We start from the raw sequence: 23,718 nt of genomic DNA on the forward strand, positions 1-23,718 counted from the left end.
TTGCTCCAGATGCACAGCATTGTACTCCAATGAGTATGAGTAGAGAATACTTCTTTTTAAGGGAGTCTTTATCTGGAATTCAAGCGTAATAATTATTTATATGCAATGCAAACAACAAGCTGAACCAAGTTTTCACAAGGGTACATTACAACTATATAAATCACATTAAAAACCTACCCTCCCTGGATAGGTGAAGAAAGGACATTCCATCAAAGAATTGAACAAGCTCCCCTCGAATAATTGGAGGATGATACCTTTTGTCGCACTCCATAACCAATAGGGAAGTTTGTTGGAAACAATCGTTCAGGCACAGATCAGAACTAAATGATGGGGGGTGGAGTGAGCACAGGGTTGGTTTTGCAGCGAAGAGTGGGGCAGATGTAGCAAAGAGTGACTTTAACATAGTATGTCCTGGAGTGGCACTCTCATTGGTTAACCCTCAGCACATTAAGGACCGGTTGCTTACAGCAAGTCCCCAATATATCGCTAAACAGAGATTTCCCGCTCCATTGACCTGTTCAGTATATGTTCATTCTGAGGCCACTCTAATACGTTTTGAATGCAGTTCATCCCTGCTGTTCCATGGTGACGGATGCACAGCACACTTGCCAGTGAGTAGTGAGGTAGCCATTCACCTTCGCCAACGTGCGGGAAGATCGTCCATAAATATATCAAGCAGTAGTATCAGTTTGACTATTGAGCTAAACACATGAGTGGTTTTGGAAGTCAGTGTGTCCCAAACCTTTCTCTAGTATCGTGTCCAGTTGGGGAAGGACTCTAGCATGCATCAAGTCACAGTTCTGAGCCTTGCCTTTCCAACAGGAGTTATTCTTCACAGACTGCGCATTACACAATTCAACCAAAGGTCTATACCAATTGCGCCATGCTTCGAAAAAAGCAAATTTACGTCCGGGCTCTGTAGTGCCTAGAAGGTCCATTCCACTTTGATATAGGTAACTGACTGACTTGGCTGCCAGTGACGTCTCAACGCCTTTTGCAAAGGCTTAGCAAAGGGTGCATGTTTTAGAGTATCGTAAAAGCCTGACATTGCAACTTTATCTGCACCCTTCCTCATTGGTTATATGAGAATCAGCAGGTCAAGGGCATTAAAGGACCAGGACCAAGCCTACTCCTTAATGAACTGGATAATTGTTTGCACGTTCAAATTTGAGTGGGTGATCAGCAAACCTCAGGAGAGCTCTTCAACGGCTTCAGTCAGTCTCCACTAAGTCAGTTCTCAATTGCGCCCATCCCGCATGTGAACCGAACCACCAGTTACAAGCCTCGCCCCATATTGTGAAGCCTCCATTGTATCACATTGGTGCCACAACATGGGTGTATCTACATAGCTTCAGTCTTCTGAGTACCAGTGCGAAGCAGCCTCTCCAATCCGTGATCGTTGAAGGATGCCAGGAACCACCCTGGGGATAAAGATAACCCTCGGGGTCCCCCTTGTGTGTATGTTCAATCCTTGCCCACATTGGATGGTCTCTACAGTCGAAGGATGTGTAGGTTAATTGTGCCAGTTGAAGTGTCAAGTGATGTAGGCCCATGCTCTGCAGCCCGAGGCCTCCTCGAAGACTGGATTTCTTGCCCGCCCTAATACAGTCTATGATCGCCTTAGTTGCTAAGGTTTTCCAAGGGATAGCGGCCCACGCGTTAATTATATCTCGGGGCCAGCACCATTTTGAAGTCTTGAACTCTGGCCCCACAAGGATAGCTGTAGGGAGGATCCCCTGGAAAAAAAGGTTGCACTCTTAGCAACTAGGCGTGGCATATTGCCCCTCAGCATCCAGATCGGATCTTTAATAATCAGGACTCATGGGTATTTTAAGTTTCGTTGTAGCCAGGTAACACTCGTACCCTCACCCAGAGCACTGGTGATGCCTTTGGAAAGAAGTAAAACCTCACTTGTGGTCCAGTTAATCCTGCAGCGTGAGAAGGCAGGAAAAAGAATCAATTAGGGTCACCAAGGTGTGAGTCAGCATGCTGGGGTCCCGAAAGGTGAGCAGGTTGTCGTCTGCATATAATAGAATTTTAGAACATCCTGCTAGTCTCAACTTCTTTAATAGTGTCTGATTGGCGCATAAACAACAACAGTTCACGGGCAAGCAGGAACTACAGGCCACCCGTTCCCATAGTATTTTAGAACATTCAACTACTGTCTGCATGCCTTTATTAGTGTCTGCATGGCGTACAGCCACCAACAGTTCAAGTGCAACTAGGAACTACAAAATACTCTTGGCACTCCCACAGACACACGCTTGTCGTTTGCTTGGAGAAAAAGACCGCAGTCTTATTATCAATAATTCAATTAACATTTCTGCCCACCCGCAGGTGGCATAATCATCAAACTACACACTTAATTAGCATCAGTTTCTTGATTTCCGGTGGGGGGTACTTTTTGCAGCTTCGCCGCTTAATCTGATTACTGCTTGTCTGCTTAAGGGCTGGGTTTGCTCGCTCCGTACCTTCACCCTCACCATTGTTTACTGCCCAGGGACCCTGCCAACCGGCCGGCATCCCAAGGCCCACTCTGTCAGAGATGTCTCTTACTCTCAGGATGGTTTGTTCCTGTCAATCTGATCATTCAACCTCCACCCCACTGGTAAGAGGTTACCACTTCTGGGTTGCTCCCCACTATGTTTTCTCCTAACTCCCAAGGCTTTAAGTTGGCCGGGTCCTTCCAGTGCTCAGCACCAGCAGTTCTGAAAAGCAGGTGCTGAGACGGGTCCCTATCGGCTCTCCATTTTTGCCCTCACCCTCAGGATGAAAAAAATACATCTTAATTCTGCAGCAGCACCACCCTTCACTGCCTATGAGGTCAAACTTCAAGGATACTCGTTATAGTTCTTTCACAGTCCCATCATTTCAGAACTGAAGCATTTTCAATATTCTATACAACTAAGCCATAGTTGTGCTTATTTATCTTACAAGACTAACAACCATTGGTAAAAACAATAGCCTTGACTTCTTGTAGTTGTAATGTTACTTGTTGTGTTATATATCTGTATTCACTGACAGAGACAGCAAAATACCAGTTGAGCGGCACACTATCTTTTTTTAAGCCACGCCCTTAATTGCATCGGCACAGATTTTAAGCATGCTTATTTTTAAGCTGCGACCTTAATTGCATAGGCCACGCTCCTTTGAGAGACCCCCTTAGTTTTTTCATTCAATTTGAAGCCCTGCTGAAACCTAAAAACAAATCGTAAGCTGTAATGCACCTGTGATGTTAAGGAGGAACTATTTTTCTGACAGGTGCACCCCGTCCTCCGAGCAGTAGCTGGGTACTCGCAGGTTGATCGCAAGTTAACTCCCAGCCCATACTCCTGACGAATTTGCTCATAGCAATATTAAGCTTTCACCTTCATTTCTCCTCCACAAGTTGGTCACTGAGCTCCTCTTCTTTGAAACCTAGGCAAGAGCTTGAACTTAAAGATGCTGGGGAGTTCAGGCATTCTGACTATGGTCGTTAAGTCCTCCTTCATTGCTGCCAGCAGCTGTCCCCTGTCGAGGGGTGCTAGATACTAGGGGCCTTTAGTATGCTGCTGACTACCGACACCAGCTGCTCCCCTCTCACCCAGGTATACTGCATCATAATACGCTCGGGTTTGGCAGCCGCATGCATGCATTGTATGCCTGCCTTCTTTCAACCAACTTCTGGGCCTGCAATCTGTAGGAATGCCCTGTAAACCACACTGTTTTCTGTTCAGCTGCTTCTCTTCCTAAAAATAAGGATAGCTGTCAGCAGTGGTAGGTCCTGACATAACTTCACCATCCATTTGAGTCCTATCTAGATCTACCCACTTTCAAAATGTCTTCCCTCTGCAAGTCATAACGCGCTCCTATTGCTGTCCCTTCTGTAAATGAATGAGTTGGGTTCCGAAGAATGCAAATTCTAGGTCTTACGCTGGTGAACTGAAATGCGCATAGGAAGCTACCATCCCAGTGCACAATGAGGGGGGGCTACCAATTAAACTGATAAAGTGCTTATAGCACTCTAAATTGTATGGGTGCGCTATACTCATGGTTTAAACGTACTCACATGTATTTTAATTGTTTGCAGTGCTTCATGATTATTAAGATGCATTTATTCAAGTTATATTAGTTTTGTAATGTAGTGTGCACATTTAAGTAGGCTTTGCATGTATTAAAGAGACTTATAATTCCTGTATGTGTAATGTGTAGGATGAAATTATACTCGTGTGATGTAATTCGTATTTGGTTTAAGTTGACTGAATTGTAGGCCCAAACTGTAGGTTGTTTTGAGTTTCGTTTCTCCTTGGTTGCTCAAGAATAATAATTAAATGAATTCCTTTTGTGCTCGAAGACAGTATGTTCTCATCCTACTGCAGGTGCCAGAATTTGACCTCGTTATTCTTAGATTAAGGAGATACTCGGAATGTCTTTGCGAAGTCTGGAAGGTGAAAATGGAGGACGCCTTTCGTGTCTGGCCTATCTGGTAACCAAGGCCACTGGAAAAGAACCAATTTAATTAAAAGCTTCTGTGGAAACTTACTGAAGGATGGTGCCAATGAATATGACGTTTTGTGGGTTGAACATTGTCTTTTTGTATAATGCGCAGGGACAGATTCGAGATACTTCTGCTTATTTTCGAAGGAGAAGGAGCATCTTAGAGCGTGCTCCATAGCTTTAGGCTATCGGACCCTTTGACGTGAGTACTTCTTAGGAAGTCAACACGTGCTGACACCTTTGGGATAGGGTATTGAGGAAATAGGTAGGACTTCCATTTAGAGTAGAGATGGGAAAGATATTTTAGTTTTTTCTCTTAATTGAAAAGAGAATTGGACTCAGCTTCTATCCTTTGCTGCATTTTGAATTTGGAGTTCATCATAGTATGCCTCTTATGCCGAATGAATTATATACGTAGGCTCGGCTCTGTATTGATTTTTATGTACCTATATACACTGATACTGAGGTGTGTTTATATTCAATTCTTTTTGGCCTTATAATAAATCCACAATACTGGAATTCGGAGTCTGTGGTCTTTTAAAGCATGTCTAAATGAAAGTATAATCTTGAATTGTTTTACTCCCCTCCACATTTTTTAGCAAGCAATAAAAGACCATCTGCCTTGAACTTAGTAGGAAGGGTAAGGAGTAAAATTAGCATCACCAAATGGTAGTAGAGGATGGTTGCCTCTAGAAGTGAGGGGAGACGAAGGGAAATTAGGAGTAGGACCGGAAGAACAATAGGGCTTTGGATACAGAGTAGACGACGACGAAGACTGAAGGAGGTTGGCGGACGCTGATGGTGCGGCGGAAACAGTGGTAGCGTGAGTATGAAAGTGTGTAGTGTGTTAGATTGCGATGATGAATTAGTTGTGTGATGTCTTGCGAAGTTGGGATGCAAGTTGAGTGAGTGTGGGTTTATTGGTTTACTGGTCCAGACACGTGCGGATCAGGAAGTTTGGTGAGCGGACTCAAGAGAAGTCCAACATCCCAGGATAGTTTTGTATTTGTAATTGTCTGATTAATACTGTGGGTGTCGTGAAGCGCTATCGACGAACCAATTGTGACAGGGAACTTTGTGTGAATGCAGGAGTATGTGCCGGGTAGAAAGCCTCAGGTACCGGAGTGGACTGCGGCGATTGAGTGACCGACGCAGGTTGGGGGTCACAGCGGATGAATGTTCTTGTAAGAGTGTTCTATCGATCTTTTAGTGGATGGACAATTACTTGTTTTATGTAACTGTAAGTTATTGTGACTGCGTTAGAAGCAGTTACTTGGTTTAATAGATTTTGGATATACAGTTACTTGTTAGTATGAATGTGTGAGCGAGTGTACGTTGTGAAATTGTAAAGGAGGGTGAGCTGCTGCAGAGAGGGAGCAGTGATGTCAGTGTGCGCCGTGCTGTGATAGGTCGGTTGGTGTAACGTCGCGCTGAGATTGGTGGAAGTTCGTCCGAAGTTGAATAGTCAAACTTGTGTTGCAAATAATTGATTTTAACAATGAAATTTTTAAGGTGTTGCGAGATTTGTATAGAGGCGACACAGGGATGGTGACTCGGGTAGGAGAAGAAACTCCGCCAGAGGATACCCCGACACATTGTATGTCAACAAATGTAGGACTTCATACTATAGTGTGGCTTCAAAGCTGGCATAAAATTACTGAGAAAGAGGGAGAATTGGCTTTCCCTCGTTATGGTTTATTTTGTATGTATGTGCTGTACCAGCTGAGGGGAGTGATGTGTTCTCTGAACCCTCCGCCCAGACCAACACACTTTGAGGCATTAGATGCATGGATGAGAGCAGCAATAGCGAAGAAAAGAGAAGCTTCACAGGGAAGAATGAAGAAAGCAATGAAGGCATGTCAAGATGCCAGGTGGGATGCACAGCTTAAGAGATGGAGAATAGACACTATAGAAGGAAAACAATTGTATCCATTTCGGACGCTAGAAGGGGGGTCTGGAGGAAAGAGTAAGACAGAAGAGGAAAGTGATACAGATGACAGTTTTCTAGATAGATTGTTAGCAGAACGTCCTCCACCTTGTGACTCTAGGTTCGAGACGGAGAGGGCGCAGCAAACAGAGGAAACTTTAGGGGTAGGACGAATGGGTTCAGAGGATCAGACAGCGTAAGAGGGAGGATTTCAGTGGGATGGAGAATTGCAGGAGGGTCTGGAGGGACAGGATACCCAGATCCCGAGTCAGGAGAAACTACATGTAACATGCGGTTTCCAGAAGCTCTTACGGTACCAGTTACTATTGGACCTGTGGTTTCGATATATAACCCCAGAAAGAGAACAGGTGGAAGTCAACAGCAAGCAGGAGAAGGGGAAGAGACTATATCTGGAGGAAGCCTTACAATGAGTGGAACGGATATGGCTCAGATACAAGTGGAAGCTAGCATTCCACTGCCAGCTACGGCTGATCCGTCGAGAATAGACAGCGGGTCGGAACCAAGACGAACAGGAGCTTTGGCAAATTCTAAATCAGACATCAGAATGTGGGTTCCACCGGTAAGGGAGTCAATGATATGGAGAGAGGAAATGGGGATGAGACGAGAAGCACCTAGGGTACTGTTTGAACCACAGAATTTGGATGAGGGTAACCATTGGAGAAGTCAAAGTTGTGAGAGAGAAAGTTGCCCAGTTTTGAGAATGGAGGAGAGTGGGGGTCAAAGAAGAACACAAAGTATTGACAGGGAGGAATCGGGAAGTGAAAGAGGTCAGAGGATTTTACAAGTTGCAATGAAGGCGCCATTGTTAGATGCGGTCAAATTAAAAGCAGAAATGGATGAGGTAATTGAAGGGAATCTGCCATTGGACAGAATTGAAACATATGACCCAAGCGAGTTGCTATTTGTAGCCAAAAATGTTACTAGAAGGGCAAAGCGAGCTCATGAAGCATTGTCACAGTTGGCACGAAGGTATGAAGTGGATTTGACAAAGACAAAAATGCTGCAGGGAATTTGCAGATTAAATTATACTGATAAGGAATTGGAAGAGAAGCGAACGATTGGATTAAAGGCACAAAGTAGAGAATTGTTGATAAGGATGCGAGCGTGGAGGGAATTAGACAAATGGGAAGCGAGGTGGTCCAAAAAGAAAAGTGCCAAGAAAGTAATAGGAGATACTCTGCCTCTGGGTGGAGGGATGGGACAAGTAGGAAATTTCCCTCTGAGAGAAGTACAAAATGGGGGGTATGTACGTGTGCCATGGAGCAGGGGTGATTTGGCAGCATTCACTAATGATTTTCCTTGGCTGAGGGAGAAACCTGCTGAGTGGTATAAACAAATGGACCGATTTGTTAAGATTTTGAAGGAGTTATGGATAGCTTTGAAAACTTTGATATAGTGGTCCCAGGTGATTTGTGGGCAGCATGTAAAGTTGCAATTGATTGACCCGCTGCAGAACCAGCTAGGGATCCTGTCAATCATGGTCCTGCACCTGAGGTAATGAAGAAATATGAGCAAGTGATTACATGGTTACATCCTCAAACTGTTGATTAGCTTAAAATCGATCGTACTACTCAAGAGTCTAAGGAGTCGGTACATGACTATTATGAGAAACTTTTATTGGCTTTTAAACAGCATAGTGGATTGGAGACTAGTGAGCAGAAAGATATGGGTCAGTTTGTCTCGAAGTTTGTGTTGGGATTAAAATCTGATATTAGTTTGTTGATACAGCAACACTTGATATGTTGGCAGAATAAGTCGGTGGACGAAATTCTGCATTATGCAAAATACTGCAGTGATCAGGTGGAATCGGCACAAAAGAAAATGAAGGACAAGTTGATGTTGGTGCAGTTGAGGAATGCCGAAAGGCATGATCTGATGCAAGGGGTTGGAGGAGCGATGGGTCGAGGAAGAGGAAGTTGCAGGGGAATGGGTCAAAATATGGTAGCCCACCTGGACAGGGAAGAGGAAGGGGAATGGATGCAGGTACAGGAGGTGAATGGGTGGTGAATCAAAAGAAGGTCAATGCTTGTCATTAAAATCAGGCATTAGAAGCGCGAGTGTCAATTAAATCCAGCAAATCAAATGCAGAATGAGGGAGAGGGACAGATGTCTGAGGGTTTGAACATCGTGACTAGACCTAGGTCCATGTAAGGGGGAGGTTATGAGCCGCAGCTGCCGATACCTCAGCCTCCGAGTATACCAACAAATAATCAGGTGTATCAACAGATGCCCTATTTTGAAACACAAGAGAGGTTTGACCAAACTCAAGATCCTCATGAGTGTCTGAGGGGGGTGCAGGAGGAATACACTTTGGGTGCGGCCTTGGAAGTAGATCAGAATGGATCCTTTGTAGATGAAGAGGTTAATGGTCACCCTGTTACCTTCTTGTTAGACACTGGAGCTGCGCGCTCCACAGTAAGGACAGAAGTGGTTCCAAATTGATCCCTTTCAGGACAGTCGATTCAAGTGGTGGGAGTCACCAATCATAGAATGACTAACCCATTAACAGACGAGTTACCTGTGAGAATAGGAACGTTCCGAGACAGACATCAATTTGTTGTGTGCGATTCAAGCCCGGTCTGTCTGTTGGGACGAGACCTTTTGTGTAAGCTAAATTGTACCATATCTTGCACTCCGAGGGGTGTGGAGCTGCAAACCTGTTGACAATGCAGATTTTAAAATGGCCAATATGAACTTTTGTGCAGAAATGTTCGTGGTTCTCCCGACAGAGGAGTTACCATTTTATTTGAGGGACTCAGTTACTTCGATAGTGTGGGATTTCACGGGAGAAGAGATAGGGTTGATTCGAGAGGTTGAACCTGTTAGGGTACAGGTCAAACCAAATGCAGAATTTCCATGAACTCCGCAGTACAAATTGACTCCAGAAAATGTGGCTAGAATACGACCTGTAATCAAATCTATAATTGCACAAGGCATTCTCAAGAAGATAAGAGGAAGTCCCTGCTTCTCACCTATTATGGGACTGCAGAAACCTAGTGGCAAGTACAGAATAGTGCAGGGTTTGCGCAGGGTCAATGAAATCGTGATTCCATGTTGTCCTGTGGTACCAAATCCAGCTGTCATATTATTTCAGATACCATGTGAGGCAGAATGGTTTACAGTCATAGATTTATGTCAGGCATTTTTCTCAATATCGTTGCATAAGGACAGCCAATTTTTGTTTGCATTTAGGATGGAAAACCGTGTGTAAACATGGTGTTGTATCCCTCAAGGGTATACAGAAAGCCCCTCTATCTTAAATCAGATTTTGATAAAGGATCTTGAAGGGCTGGTGATGCCTCAGAGCTCAGTTCAGGTTCAGTACATAGACTATCTTTTGGTCACTTCAGAGACTGAGGATGCTTGCAGAATCGATACTGTGGCTTTGCTGAATCATTTGGCAGAGAATGGACACAAAGTGTCCCCAAAAAAACTTCAGTATTGTCAGGCTGAAGTTCAGTATCTAGGTCATTGGATTGAAAAGGGAAAATGAAGGGTGTCACCAGATCTCATAGTGGTGATTCTGCAAATGGGAACTCCGAAAACACAAAAAGAAGTCCGCATGTTTTTGAGAATGGTTGGCTATTGTCGACAGTGGATCCCAAATTTTTCCTTGCAAGCACCATTATTGAGGTTGACTCGAAAGGACATGAGTGATCCAGTACCATGGGATGAAGACTGCTTGAGATCCTTCCATGACTGAGAGAGAGCCTATGTTGCGCTCCAGCCCCGGGAATGCCCGACTATAACAAAGCGTTTTTGCTTTTCTGCTGTGAAAGGGAGGGCTGTGCGTTTGCGGTCCTTGTACAGACACATGGGGGTGCCCGTAGACCAGTGGCTTACTTTTCAGCTACATTAGATCCAGTAGCTTCTGTGTTGCCCGGATGTCTTAAATCCATTGCTGCAACAGGTGTCAGCATTGAGAGATGTGAGAGCATATTGATGGGTCATCCACTTACCGTTCATGTGCCACATTCAGCAGAGTTGTTAATGACAAGAACCAAGATGCAGCATTTAACGAACAACAGACTTACAAGTTATGAGCAAGTTATATTGGCTTCGGAAAATGTCACTTTGAAACGCTGTACCACCTTAAATCCTGCCTCATTGTTGCCACTTCCGCAAGAGGAAGGAGAAGATTGTGAAGAGCATGGCTGCTTAGATGTTACGGAGCTATCTACCAAACCCAGACCTGACATTGTTGATGAATCACTGCCTGAATCTAATTTGGTCCTTTTTGTTGGTGGTTCATGCTTAAGAGACAATGAAGGGTGTTTGAGAGCAGCGTTTGCTGTGTGTACCAACTTCGGGGTGGTGGAAGCTGCCTGTTTGAGGAGAGTATACTCTGCTCAGGTGGCCGAGATAATTGCTCTGATACTTGCCTGTATCATCTCGAATGTAGTCTGAGTAACTATCTATACGGACAGCCAATATGGGTTTGGAGTGGTTCATGATTTTGGGCAGTTATGGTCACTGAGGGGATTTTTTACGCTCTCAGGATCACCGATCAGAAATGGGGAATATGTGCGCCAATTGTTGGAAGCTTTGCAGAAACCTAAGGAGGTTGCAGTAGTAAAATGTGCAGCCCATGGGAGAGGAGAGAACTTTGCCACAAAAGGAAATAACTACGCTGATGAAGTAGCTCGTTTTTGTGTTATACATGATTGTGTTTTCAATGGAGAATATGTAAGAGAGAGCACAGAAGAGACCGAGCTCAGCATAATGTTAGCTCTAGCCAATAACTGGGATGAGGTGAAGCAGCTGCAGGATGTGATCTCAGAGGAGGAAGCTGCATCATGGGTTAGAGCAGGCTGTGAAAAGAGAGAAGATGGCATTTGGGTGGCAACAGATGAAAGGGCAGTGTTACCTAACTGTTTACTGAGCCCAATGGCAAGACAAATTCACAGAGCAGTTCACCTTGGAAGAGATGCCATGGTGAGAGTGTTTAGGCTGACCTTGTTTAACCCACAATTTAGTGTGTGTGCTGAAGCAGTGTGTCACAGGTGTGTTACGTGTCAACAGATGAATGTTGGAAAGAGAACTGTGGTTGCGATGAGTCACATCAGAAGATCAGGAGGTCCTTTCAATAGGATACAGTTGGACTTTATCGAGATGCCGAGGTGCAAGAGGTTGAGATTTGTTTTGGTGGCGCCTTTTCTAATTGAACTAATCTTCGCAAGAACCTTGTAATCATCCCTTGTTTTAATTTTAGATCACTCGGGCTGCTCCCACACAACGCGGGATGCCTTCCTGTAATCTGGGGTGAGTAATGTTCTTCACCGTTCCACCTCCTCTGCAGACCCACTTTAGAACACCCCCTTACACTATGTCTCATCTATTCCAGGCTGTCCTCCTGTCCTGAAGAAGACCCGCCACGACACATCAGTCAGCCATTGCTAGGGTCGAAACATCAACATTTAATTGAGCAATTTAGCCGTTTATCAGAGTGACTTCTACAATCATTTTCCTGCCCATTCTCAAGAATTGTATATATTTGTACATAGGTTCACAATTGTACATACGCACTTCGTCACCTGCACTGAGCACTTATGTCACTCTGAACACTTGTCACTTTTGTTTTATTTGGACAGCCCAAACATATGTATATTTACATTATCTGAAAAATTGAAAATGTAATAACAATAATAATAATTTTTTTGCAAGTACTTTTGAGTATTTATCTTTTTCCTTGGTGTTCTGATATTTGTCTTTACTTTTTGCGCGCATTGATTTGTCTTACTCACAGTGTTACTGGATTCTTTAAGTAAGCATAAGTTTCCATATTTCTAATGATTTACTTATCTCAACAAAGCAATTGTTGCTCCCCGACAGAGCCATTGTAGTTCACCACATAGACACAATTTGACGTTTGTAGATCAGATAGAAGATCGGCGTAGGCAGACTTTATTCAGACCAGATCCGAAGCATAAAGTTATTCCATGAATCCACAAAGAATTAGATCATAAGGCAAAGGGAAGTTCTGGTCCAATAGCTTTAGAATTCCAGCACAAAGGAAACTGTGCATTAGGCACCCGTCAACATATTATGACAAGATATTTGTGGGTGAGAGTGATTGTGAACATATTTCCCTGATTGTGGACTCAATAAGGAAGGCGCTATTGGATAAATTAACCATAGTGCCAAATGTTTATTTTGTGTGTGGAAAAAGTGCTTATGTGAAATTGCCAAAGAATTGGTAGGGTACGTGCTATTTGGCTGTGGTATTTCCTAAAATTTTCCATGTAGATGATTTATGGCCTTTGGAGGGAAAAAGATCTCATAGAGGAAAACGTGGTGCAAGTGTGGGATAAATTGTTGGGGATGTGTGTGGCGCTATGATACCTAGCTTGGGTGTGATTTTGAATGATGTAATAATTAGAAAATTAGCAACGCTGGTGGATAAGCTCTCTGTGAATACATCTCAAATTTTATTACTTGTTGATGGAGAGATGGTTGCGATAAGAGCTATGGTACTTCAAAATCGTCTTGCATTAGATGTGTTATTAGTAAAAGCCGGAGGGGTCTGTAAATTATTGAAAGTTCAACAGTGCTGTACTTATATTCCTGACAATAATTGGGATATAAGGAAGTACATTAGTAACATTTCAGAGATACATCAAGATTTACATGATCTGGCTGCTGATGGACTTTGGAAGCAAATTGGTAAAGGATTTGGAAAGGTTGGGAGCTGGTTTGGAAGTCTGGGACCAGGAATAATGTGATACATCTTGAGACCCATCATAATAGCTGTCATTTGTATAATTGTATTATTGGCTTACAAATGGCAAAGGGCACGACGTAAAAAAATTCTTTGAAAAAGCGAGAGCAGCAGATGGAACGACTGCAGGACAGTCATTATCTGCACCTCAAGAAGTTAGAAGGATTTAGACAGGGACGGCAAGCACCAACTTCTATTTAGGTCGATCTTTTATACAAGGAGAAAACTGAGAGAGAGTAAAGTATTGGGGTTATGACACTAATCATAAGAGGGGGAACTGATTGTATGGGTGAACTATACTTATGGTTTAAACACACTCACATGTATTTTTATTGTTTGCAGTGTTTCATGATTATTAGGATGCATTTATTCAAGTTATATTAGTTTCAAAATGTAGTGTGTACATTTAAGTAGGCTTTGTATGTATTAAAGAGACTTATAATTCCTGTATGTGTAATGTGTAGGATGAAATTGTACTCGTGTAATGTAATTCGTATTTGGTTTCAGTTGACTGAATTGTAGGCCCAAACTGTAGGTTGTTTTGAGTTTCGTTTCTCCTTGGTTGCTTAAGAATTATAATTAAATGAATCTTTTTGTGCTCGCAGACAGTATGTTTTCATCCTACTGCAGGTGCCAGAATTCAACCTCGTTATTCTAACATTAAGGAGATACTCGGAATGTCTTTGAAGAAGTCTGGAAGGCGAAAAGGGAGGACTCCTTTCGTGTCTGGCCAATCTGGGAACCAAGGCCACTGGAAAAGAACCAATTTAATTAGAGGCTTCTGTGGAAAGTTACTGAAGGAGGGTGCCAATGAATATGACATATTGTGGGTTGAAGATTGTCTTTTTGTATAATGCGCATGGACAGATTCAAAAGACTTCTGCTTATTTTCGGAGGAGAAGGAGCATCTTAGAGCATGCTCCATAGCTTTCAGCTATCAGACCCATTTGACATGAGTACTTCTTAGGAGGTCAACACGTGCTGACACCTTTGGGATAAGATATTGGGGAAATAGGTAGGACTTCCATTTAGAGTAGAGTAGGGAAAGATATTTTTGTTTTTTCTCTTAAATGAAAAGAGAATTGGACTCAGCGTCTATCCTTTGTTGCGTTTTGATTTTGGAGTTCATCGTATTATGCCTCTTATTCCGAATGAATTATATACGTAGTCTCTGCTATGTATTGATTTTTATGTACCTATATACTCTGACACTGAGGTGTGTTTATATTCAATTATTTTTGGCTTTATAATAAATCCACAATACTTTAATTCGGAGTCTGTGGTCTTTCAAAGAATGTCTAATTGAAAGTATAATCTTGAATTGTTTTACTCCCCTCTACACTTTTTATCAGGCAATAAAAGACCATCTGCCTTGAACTTAGTGGGAAGGGTAAGGAGTAAAATTAGCGTCACCAAATCGTATCACCACCTTGACCTTCAGGAAACTCTAACGCTGCTATGCACTCCGAGTGGAAGTAGTTGCCTCTAAATTCATGATTAGACTTAGACCTTCTCAGAATATTCATTACATGATGTCAGATGTTTGTATGTCTGTTAGCTAAGAGCTACTGTTCTGGATGAAAATCACCAGCTCTCGCTTATCCTTATGGGCCCCAAGAATACCAAGCCAAAGCTGCCTTGAACATTGCCACCTCAAACAGCGATTAGCATTGTGGTAAGAGTGCCTCTGTTGGTCCAGACCAGTCTCTATGAGGAATAGCCAGCCTGGCATAGTTCTTGGAGGCCTGCAGCTCTCCCAGCCTCTCGTGGCCTCGCTACCCCAGTGATTGTATAAGGGGTTCATATCACTCTCTAATTTTGCACAGTTCGTCCCAGCTGTGAGGTGCACCCGAGTTTTACTCCTCCCGCTCTTCAAGGTGGATAAAGCTCCTCAAAGCTAAGTTTGCCTGCTCGCCATCCCCCCACTGTACCAGATTCGTCTCATGTTGAAATGTCTCTAACTGCTTACAGTATTTGGAGGATTTCTCTGGAGCCAGCACGTTCTCAATCAGTGTGCTGAGATCTGATCTACCAATTCCTAAAACTCCAGCAGAAATTTTCGTCATCTGAAGCATTTTTAATTCTGTTCACAAACTCTGATACTTGTCTCACCCTAATCTCCACATTTGTCCTGAGCTGACATTTTCCTAGCATAAGAAGTAAAGATAGTGCCTAGGAGCAGCCCACCGCGCCATTGTTTATAAGTTGAACCACAACATGGTTTTATGACCACAATGTGATTTTTTTTATTGTGTAGCTTCTCATTCCACCCGTAGAATTCAACCACTATAGGTAAAAGTTCCAACACTGTGATATTCTTTATGATGCCTCACACCTTAGTCCACCTCATCGTGCACCATGCTGTTTGGTCATAGCCCCGAAGCCGATGCTGCCCACTGGACCAGTGAACTGATGCACTTGCTTTGAGGAGACCCACGGGTCCCTCCCACTCAATGTACAACTGAATCCTGCCTGACACTATTCCCTGATCTGAAGACTTGTTGTACCTCCTTCGTTAGTCGCAAGTGGTGGGCTTTCTTGTTGACGGTTGCTGTCAGATTGGCTAAGTGCTTTGGAATGCTCCATCCACTGGAATTATCTGCCCAGAAATGTAAAGCGTGCCCAGCATCACCTGAGACTTCTGCAGCATTGTCATCTCATTGTTCGCTGTCCTGCTTATCATGTTGCGTGGGTCCTTCAGTGTCTCCTGTGGCAATCTATGCTCCCCTTGCTCAGATGCAAGCTCTATGCCTAGGTCAGTTTATGTTTTGCCCCTACCATCTTGCTTGCACTAAAGGTTCCCCAAGGGCATTGGTCAATTCAAGGGAGGCCTCCAATAACGACCCCATTGATCTCTGCCTGGGTCACCCACAAAGAGGAAGTCATCTAGCTCGTGCAGCTTGCCCCACCTGGGTGATATTTGTGCACAGCCCAGTCAAGAAAAGTACAAAACATTTCGAAGTAGGAGCATTGGTAGGCGTTTGTAATAAAGATTCCTGCTGGTTTTCACTACTTGTGGGCCTTCACAAGGTTTTAGGAAGCCATTTTAACTTTCCACCCCACAGATGCGGTGCCTCTCCCACCCTATGATATCCGTTCAGCAGGCCTCTCAGTCAGTACTGCCTTCGAGATGGATGCAGGAGCTATCTGCATGCCCTCTGCACCTGTCTTCGGGCAGCCTGACCCTGCTCCCGCCTCCTTTGGGCCACTCCCAATCTGCTGTCCTAGCTGGGGGGGGGCGTTCTCCTTCACTGAATTTGTGCTGTGTCCCTCCCTTCCTCCACCTCCTTTGATTTCCCACATTTGCTGCCTGGTAGACCTCCTCCACGTGCACTGCTCACATGCCTGAGCTTGTAGGATAGATTCCTTTCTCCAATTCCCAGCAAAAAGCCTGGTGCTCCTTTGTAGCCCTTTTTCTCCTGGGAAGCTTTAAAGGTACCCTGCCAGAGGGCCTCTCATGTTTACCTTATGGGTGGGGGGGTTGTGGCAGAATGCACTACTCACTCTTAATAAGGCCCTCTCAGGATGGTCCTGTTTTATGTGTGTATCCTACTAGTTCCTCGTGACACCACTCCATGTTGGGTCGGCACTGAATTTTAGCCAGAAGTCCTGGTGACACTATAACCAGGCCTGTGCTTGGAAAATACCTTGTGCCTCATGCATTCTGAATTAATGGAGAGATAATGCAGCAGGCTTCTGAGTGAACTTTCTATCAAGAAACGTACCACGAACATACATTAATCCATATATTGTTTGATGTTTCTTTTCTTCCTGAGCCTCCACCTCTTTTTTTTTCCTCCTTCTTATCCTGTGGTAGTATGTCTGATCCTGCCTGTTGCACTTTGAGCAGGGAGATTTTTTTACTGTATTTCTTGTGCCATATTATTTTCTTGAAGGGTTAAGATAACATCGGTGCCATTGGCAGATCCCTAAGGGCTGCTTTAACATATGCACGGGCTGGCTACCCTGCTAAGGCTGCGTTTGCAAGTACGCCTATCCACGCTGCTCTAGGGTTGATCCCACTGCACAGGAAGGTGTCTCACTGCATCATTGTACCCCCACTCTCCTTCCTCCTGAGAAAGCAAGAGCTCTGCCCTGGCCATTGGGCCCCAGTGGGTGAGCCCCAGCTCAACCCCTCTCCCATTTGTTGTTGGCCACCGTGAAGTCCTCCAACTTGTGTCAAGTTAGGCCCAGATACAGGCAGCACTTGCTGAAGCTGGGCTGTGAACGTAGTGCACCTGTCACAAGTTTGGTTCTGATTGCTGCCCTGCTGTAGTGACCCTGTAAGCCCCATCCCAAAGAGCGCCAGCTCACAACGCAAATAAATTAACTACACAATTTCCATATTTATTTGTCAATTAATTATTAATATTAGTTAACAACTAACTATTAATTAATTAAGAATAAATTACTTCTCACCCTTCCCACCCTTTACCCCAATTAACCCCACAACCCGCACCTAAAATTAATTACACAATTACCATAATTAATTATCAATTAATTAATAATATTTAACAACTAATTAATAATTAATAAAAAAGTAATTACTTCCTACCTTATACCACTATAAACCCCACAACCCACACATCAAACTTACCTACAAAAAATAAAAAACACAATTAACATTATAAAATCCCAATTAAATAAATAATAATAAATACAAACTATTCATTAATTTATTATAATTAAATTACTTTCCTCTCTATTCCCCTATAAACCCACAACCCACTATGGAACAAAAAACTGCAAAATGTAATTAAAGTAAATTGAATAACTACTAAACATTGAACACATTTATTAAAAAACATAAACAATACTTATTAAAAGAAATACATCACATATATTTAAAATATATATTAAAATACATAACAATAATTGAAAAATCGATATTTTAAACAACTCTATTTTGGCAAATGATATTAATGACTTCTATATTTTTGAAATCAATATTTCTTACCTTAAAGTCGATATTTTTGACCACGATATTCTTGCTGTCGATATTTCTGTTTCACGATATTTACAACTCAATATTACTGTAAGTCGACATTTCCAACTCAATAATTTTACTGAATACCTGTGATTTGATGTCCAAGAGTCCTAGGGAAACCTCCCTCACTCCCCCTCGCAATTTGAACCATATTTTTGCCAGCCAGCTGCTGTGCTGCACCTGGCAGGTTATTTGCACCTTTTGTCTGCTCCAACAATCCTCTTGGGTTTGCCAGCCCCATCCACGACTGCTGCAGGGCCTCCACTCTGCACTTGGCTTGCATTTGAGGGCTTTGCTGTATTGTTTGCCCAAGATGCCCCTGGACTTGAGCTTGGATACAGGCCTGGGCGTACTGGGCGTAGTGGGGCTACGTGGAGCAGCGCGTAGTGTGGCAAAATCTACGCACACTCGCGCGCTCCGCGTAGCCCCACTACGTGTCGCCCGCCTCACGCCCGCCCTAATTTAAAAATAATTTAAAGAAGGTTAAAAGTAAATATAAACCTCCTTACCTTGAGCGCGGCGTCCCGGGGCTCCCGCTTCTTTCTGACGGTAACTTCTTCACGCAAATGCACATGCGCAGACGCCCGCGCATGCGCATTTCTCGTGAGAAATGCGCATGCGCGGGCGTCCGCGCATGCGCATTTGCATGAAGAAGTTACTGTAAGCAAGAAGAGGGAGCCCTGGGACGCCACGCTCAAGGAAAGGAGGTTTATTTACCTTTACCCTTCTTTAAATTATTTTTAAATTAGAGCGGGTGGGAGGCGGGTGACGGGCAGCTCTGCTTCGCTACGGTGTGTACGTAGCGCTGCCTGCTACGCCTACTTTGTAAACGGCGAAGCAGGCAGCGCTACGTGCACTCTGTGGGCGAAGCGGAGCACGAAGCCCAGGGTTACATAGCATGTCCTGCCTGAGTATGGGATTGGATACTGCTCATCAGCTTCAATGGGTCAGTGGGACCAGAAGCCCCCTACGTGTAATGTGGTACCCTGACTGGCTTATTCAAAGTGAGCCCTGTGATAAGTGCATAGTCATCTTGTGCCCTTTGCATTGTTTTACCCACTGTGGAAGCCAGTTTGGTGCCAACCTTTAGCGGCAATAGCCTTTAATGCCCAATCACCCAGGCCGCAGGCCTTCAAATGCGCTGGTGGGGTCTTTGCCGAAACCATAGACAACACTGGTGTTAACCACTTCCACCTAAGAATGCAGAGAATTGGGGTTCTTCCCTCTGTGCTACGTAAGTGCTGCATAGAACATTATAACTGAAGATCTGCAGCTGTGAGACGGAACCAGTTGTCCAACCCAGTGTTTTCTCACCTTTCCCCAGAAAGGTTCCCTCTTCAGTTTTCCAGCTTTGGACACTGCCTCACAGAGAGAACCAAGGACCGTATTATGGAAAGTGTGCAACCACTTTGCACGCCACCAGGGCACTTTGGTATTACAGAAGGGCCGCAGACGTAACCCTATGCAAATGAGGGAATCCCTTTGTCTCTGTGCCTGCGGTATATTATTGACGCGGGTGCAGAGTTAAAGAAGCTGCCTGGAGGCACACTGACAGTGCACCATCTAAAAGGGGGTGCACTGTCAATGCGCCCCCTGAAAGCAGCCCTCTGAGGAGGAGGAAAGGGTCCTATGGATCCCCTCGACATTCTCTTGCAAGCAGGTGCAGTCATTCACTGCACCCGCCTTCAAGGTGATCTCTAATTCCCCTTAAAAGTGCAGGCGGGTTGTATCCTGCACAGTGAGACACAAAGTGGCTGCTTCAAAGCTGCTCGTATTTCACTTGAATGAGCTGCCCCCAGGGCAGCACAACTTCACTGTTGCCCTGAGGGCAGCACATTCAATGTAATACGGTGCACTCTCCTTGTTTGAGCAGGGTGCACTATTTGAAAGGTGCACCCGCTGCAAACACAGAGAGCATGCTATATTCTGTAATATGGCCCCAAGGGGCCAACTGTCAGTGACCATCAACAGAACCCTAGGATGCTGCTGAATGAGGTCGACTAACGGCTCCTTTGATTGATGCTTAAAAGAACAGCCTTCATCTGGTTAGTGGAAGCCACTTCAAACCCAAATAGCTAATCATTTTCATACACCAGCGGGCATTATTTACATTACTTTGGCATAGTGTAGTTCCACAAGACTTCTAGCTACATTGCCCTATGTTAAAAGAAAATGGCAGGAATGTGCCATATCTACAAGATATGGCACATTCCAGTCCTTTCTGCCAGTGCACAAACTGCAGCTGAGCACCAACGCAGGGACGCTTGCACCATGGTACAAGGGTATCTGTGTTGCTGGCATGATTGCTTTAGTGCAGGAAGGGACACATTCCTGCACAAAAACAATAAAAGGAAGAGTTTTCCTCATTCTATGTGTGCTGAAGAATGGAGCACATGTGGAATGAGGAAAAAATTAGGAGAAATGCAAACATTTCTTCCCGTAAGACCTGCTTTGGGAAGGAATTAGTTTTGGCGCTGCCCCAGATTTACGCTATGTTTTATATCTGGAGCAGTGTCAAAAACCAAGGGTGTTGCATAAGAACGCCCATGAAACGCCACTTCCACGCAGAGTAAGGAATTGCTTTACTCCATATTTACAAGGCTATGAAAAGCCACACAGGGTGGCTTCATGTAGCCTTGTGAATATGGGCCAATATACTGCGCATCCGTAGCGTCACAAACATGACACTCAGGCACCGTAGAAGTGCCAAGGGGAATTGCAAATATGCCCCCAGGTCTACAAAAGGTCTTCAATCATTGATTGAGATCCCTGCAAGAAGCATGGGTGTTTGTAAGTTTGCGGATCTCTCCTATGGGAAAACATCCCAAAACAGCAGGCATTTAGAGGCCCAAAAAGCAGTTATTTTTCAGCTCTCTAGACCTAAAACTGTGTGAAATTCACAACCTGAACCCCGGCGTGCCTGCTTGAAATGCCTGCGTGCATCCAAGGAGCACCACTCAGCAATAGAAGAGCACCAGGGCCAATTCTTTTTATGCTTGCTTCTTAGCTTCACAGAAGCCCGTCTCTTGACTGCTCTTCTCCTAAATTGTAGGGGATTGTGATAATGCGTTATATGTCTCATGCAATGTATTGGTATTCGGTTTATTCCATTTTCCCCGTTCCTTTTCTCTCCCGCCCTCGTTCATCTTGCATGGATCCATTCCTCTCCTATCCTTTATTGTTGTCTGAGAAGGTTCAGGGCTGAGGCAAATAATGGAATGCAAAAGCGAAAGAGCAGCAATAAGCCTGTTCTGAATAAGGAAGTGAGAGTTATATTTACCAGAAGATCTTGTCATCATTACAGGAATCTTATCTTTTCACTATCTCACCCTTAATCTGGGGAGACACTTGGCTTCCTGGTGGAGGCCATTCAGTTGTAGAAAGGCAAGTATTTGACTATCTTTAGTTCATAAGAGTGTGACCATTGTACACATGAAGATGTAGGAAAGATAAGCTCGCTAAGTTAAAGCTAAATGTGGTTTTTAAGAGAAGATGGTTGGATGGCAGAGCTCAGTCATCAGGAGCTCAGGTGCATATTTACAAAGAAACGATGCAGCGCAGCGCTGCGAGCAATTTAACAGCTCCTCGCTGTAGCATTTAAAAATGCAAGAATGTGCCATATTCACAAGAATACAGTTCACCCCTTTGTTTTCCCTTGCATCAGCACTACAAAAGATGCCCCTCGCCAATGCAGACACCCTTAGGCCATGGTGCAAACATTCCAGCGTTGCAGGGATGATTGTTTATGTGCAGGAAGCGACACCTTCCTGCACTTAAACAATCATTAAAGGCGATTAGCTCCTTCTATGTGTGCAGAGTGCAGCACACATAGAAAGAGCGAAAAACGAGGAATAATAAAAGTATTTCTCCTTGTTGTGCCACTCTGATGGTTGCTGTTCAATTGCATTAGTTTTAGGCACTGCCTCTGATTTACACGTCCTTTCAAATCTGGGGTAGCATCAAAAAGCAATGGGCGTTTCGGTGGAACGCCCACAGCAACACTCATTGCATGCCCCTTTTACGCAAAGTGTTGCATGAAAAGGGACCAGTGTTTAGAAATTGTTTTGACTAGTGGACTAATTGCCCCAATCAATTGAAGCCCCCTATATACTTTTGCGTTATGATGATGACCATTTTTAAATAATCTAAGCCCAGGGGTGGAAATGTTGTCAAAAATAACATTTGTGGACTGTTTTCAAGAAATTGATGGTCGAATACTGCCCGGACAGAGCTACAGACTTCAAGGAACTGCATTTGTAAGGTTGGTCTCGCAAAATGCATATATGTTGATTATTGTGTTTTGGATTTTTGTTGTTTGGTTTAGATAAAGATTACCTGTTTTTCTAAACTGGTGTGGTGTCTATTTGTAGTGTTTTCACTGTGTTACTGTATGTGTGCACAAATACTTTAAACATTGCCTCTGAGATAAGCCTGCATGCTCGTGCCAAGCTGCCAAGGGGGTGAGCAGGGGTTGTGTAAGGGCGTAACTCCCTTACACTGACTAGAAGCAAGGGTTCATACTTTGACAAAGGTGCAAACCATTGCCAACTAGCAACCCCCATTTCTAGCAACCCCCATGACAGCATATTAGATATCAGCCCTCTGTTAAATAGTAATTTAGATATTGCTTTTAGTTGGGTATCCACAAGCTCTCGACAGTACACAAGACAATAAACAACTCTCACAACTGTGCACACTGGAGATTCTGCGCTTCTTTGTGAAGAGTTATGCAGATTCAACAGCTAATTCAATATCACTGTACACATACTTCATACACTAAGAAATAACACTCAACATCCAGTTGAACACATTAGACAACACACAGAACAGACATCCAACCCCCGTCACTTATTCCATACAGTTGAAAATCACTGAGCTCAGTGTTAATAATAACAGGTCACAACCCACAGTACAGCTAACGCAAAAAACAGAAAACAGACTCCAGTCTGTAATGAAATCTTCAAGAGCAGGGCACGAAGATGGTCAAATGAAGGCAGTGCTATGAGACCATACCGATATTGGAAAAAAGTTTGGGTCATTACATGAGAGGTGTGGGAGACCCATTCAAGTAATAAACACAATGCTTGTCAGGTTGAACCCCAAAAGTCACAAAATAAACCTCTGGAAGCTTGGCACAAAAGCAGTCACGCTTAACTGACAGGCAATGGTTATAAAGTATTTATGCATCATTCAACAGTACTAAAGTTAAATCACAACTTGAGAAAAAGTTAGAGTACATTTTAATAAATAACATGACACCCAAACAGGGGGGCATGGCCAGGGCAGCCAAGATCGCTCCCAACCTCCTCATCAATCCACCAACCCCCGTAATGAGCAGCAACGGTGTGACCCCCCCACACTGACGTGGTTGCTTCCAGTGACACTCCGACATGTGCAGAGCAGCCGTTGGAGCAGCGCTGATTACAGCGGGATGGTGGGCCTCCGATTGCCTTCTATTATGGTGGCCCGTACCTACGGAAGTCATCGCGGTGGCAAGGAATGTTGTGCATCAGGGCTGGAGACTTGGGTGGCTTGCAATGCTCCCCGCCTCTGGGGAGTGTCCTGTTCCTGGAGTGTGTCCTGCTGTGA

The sequence above is a fragment of the Triturus cristatus genome, chromosome 7 (assembly GCF_964204655.1).
Source record: "Triturus cristatus chromosome 7, aTriCri1.1, whole genome shotgun sequence".
NCBI lineage: Eukaryota > Metazoa > Chordata > Amphibia > Caudata > Salamandridae > Triturus > Triturus cristatus.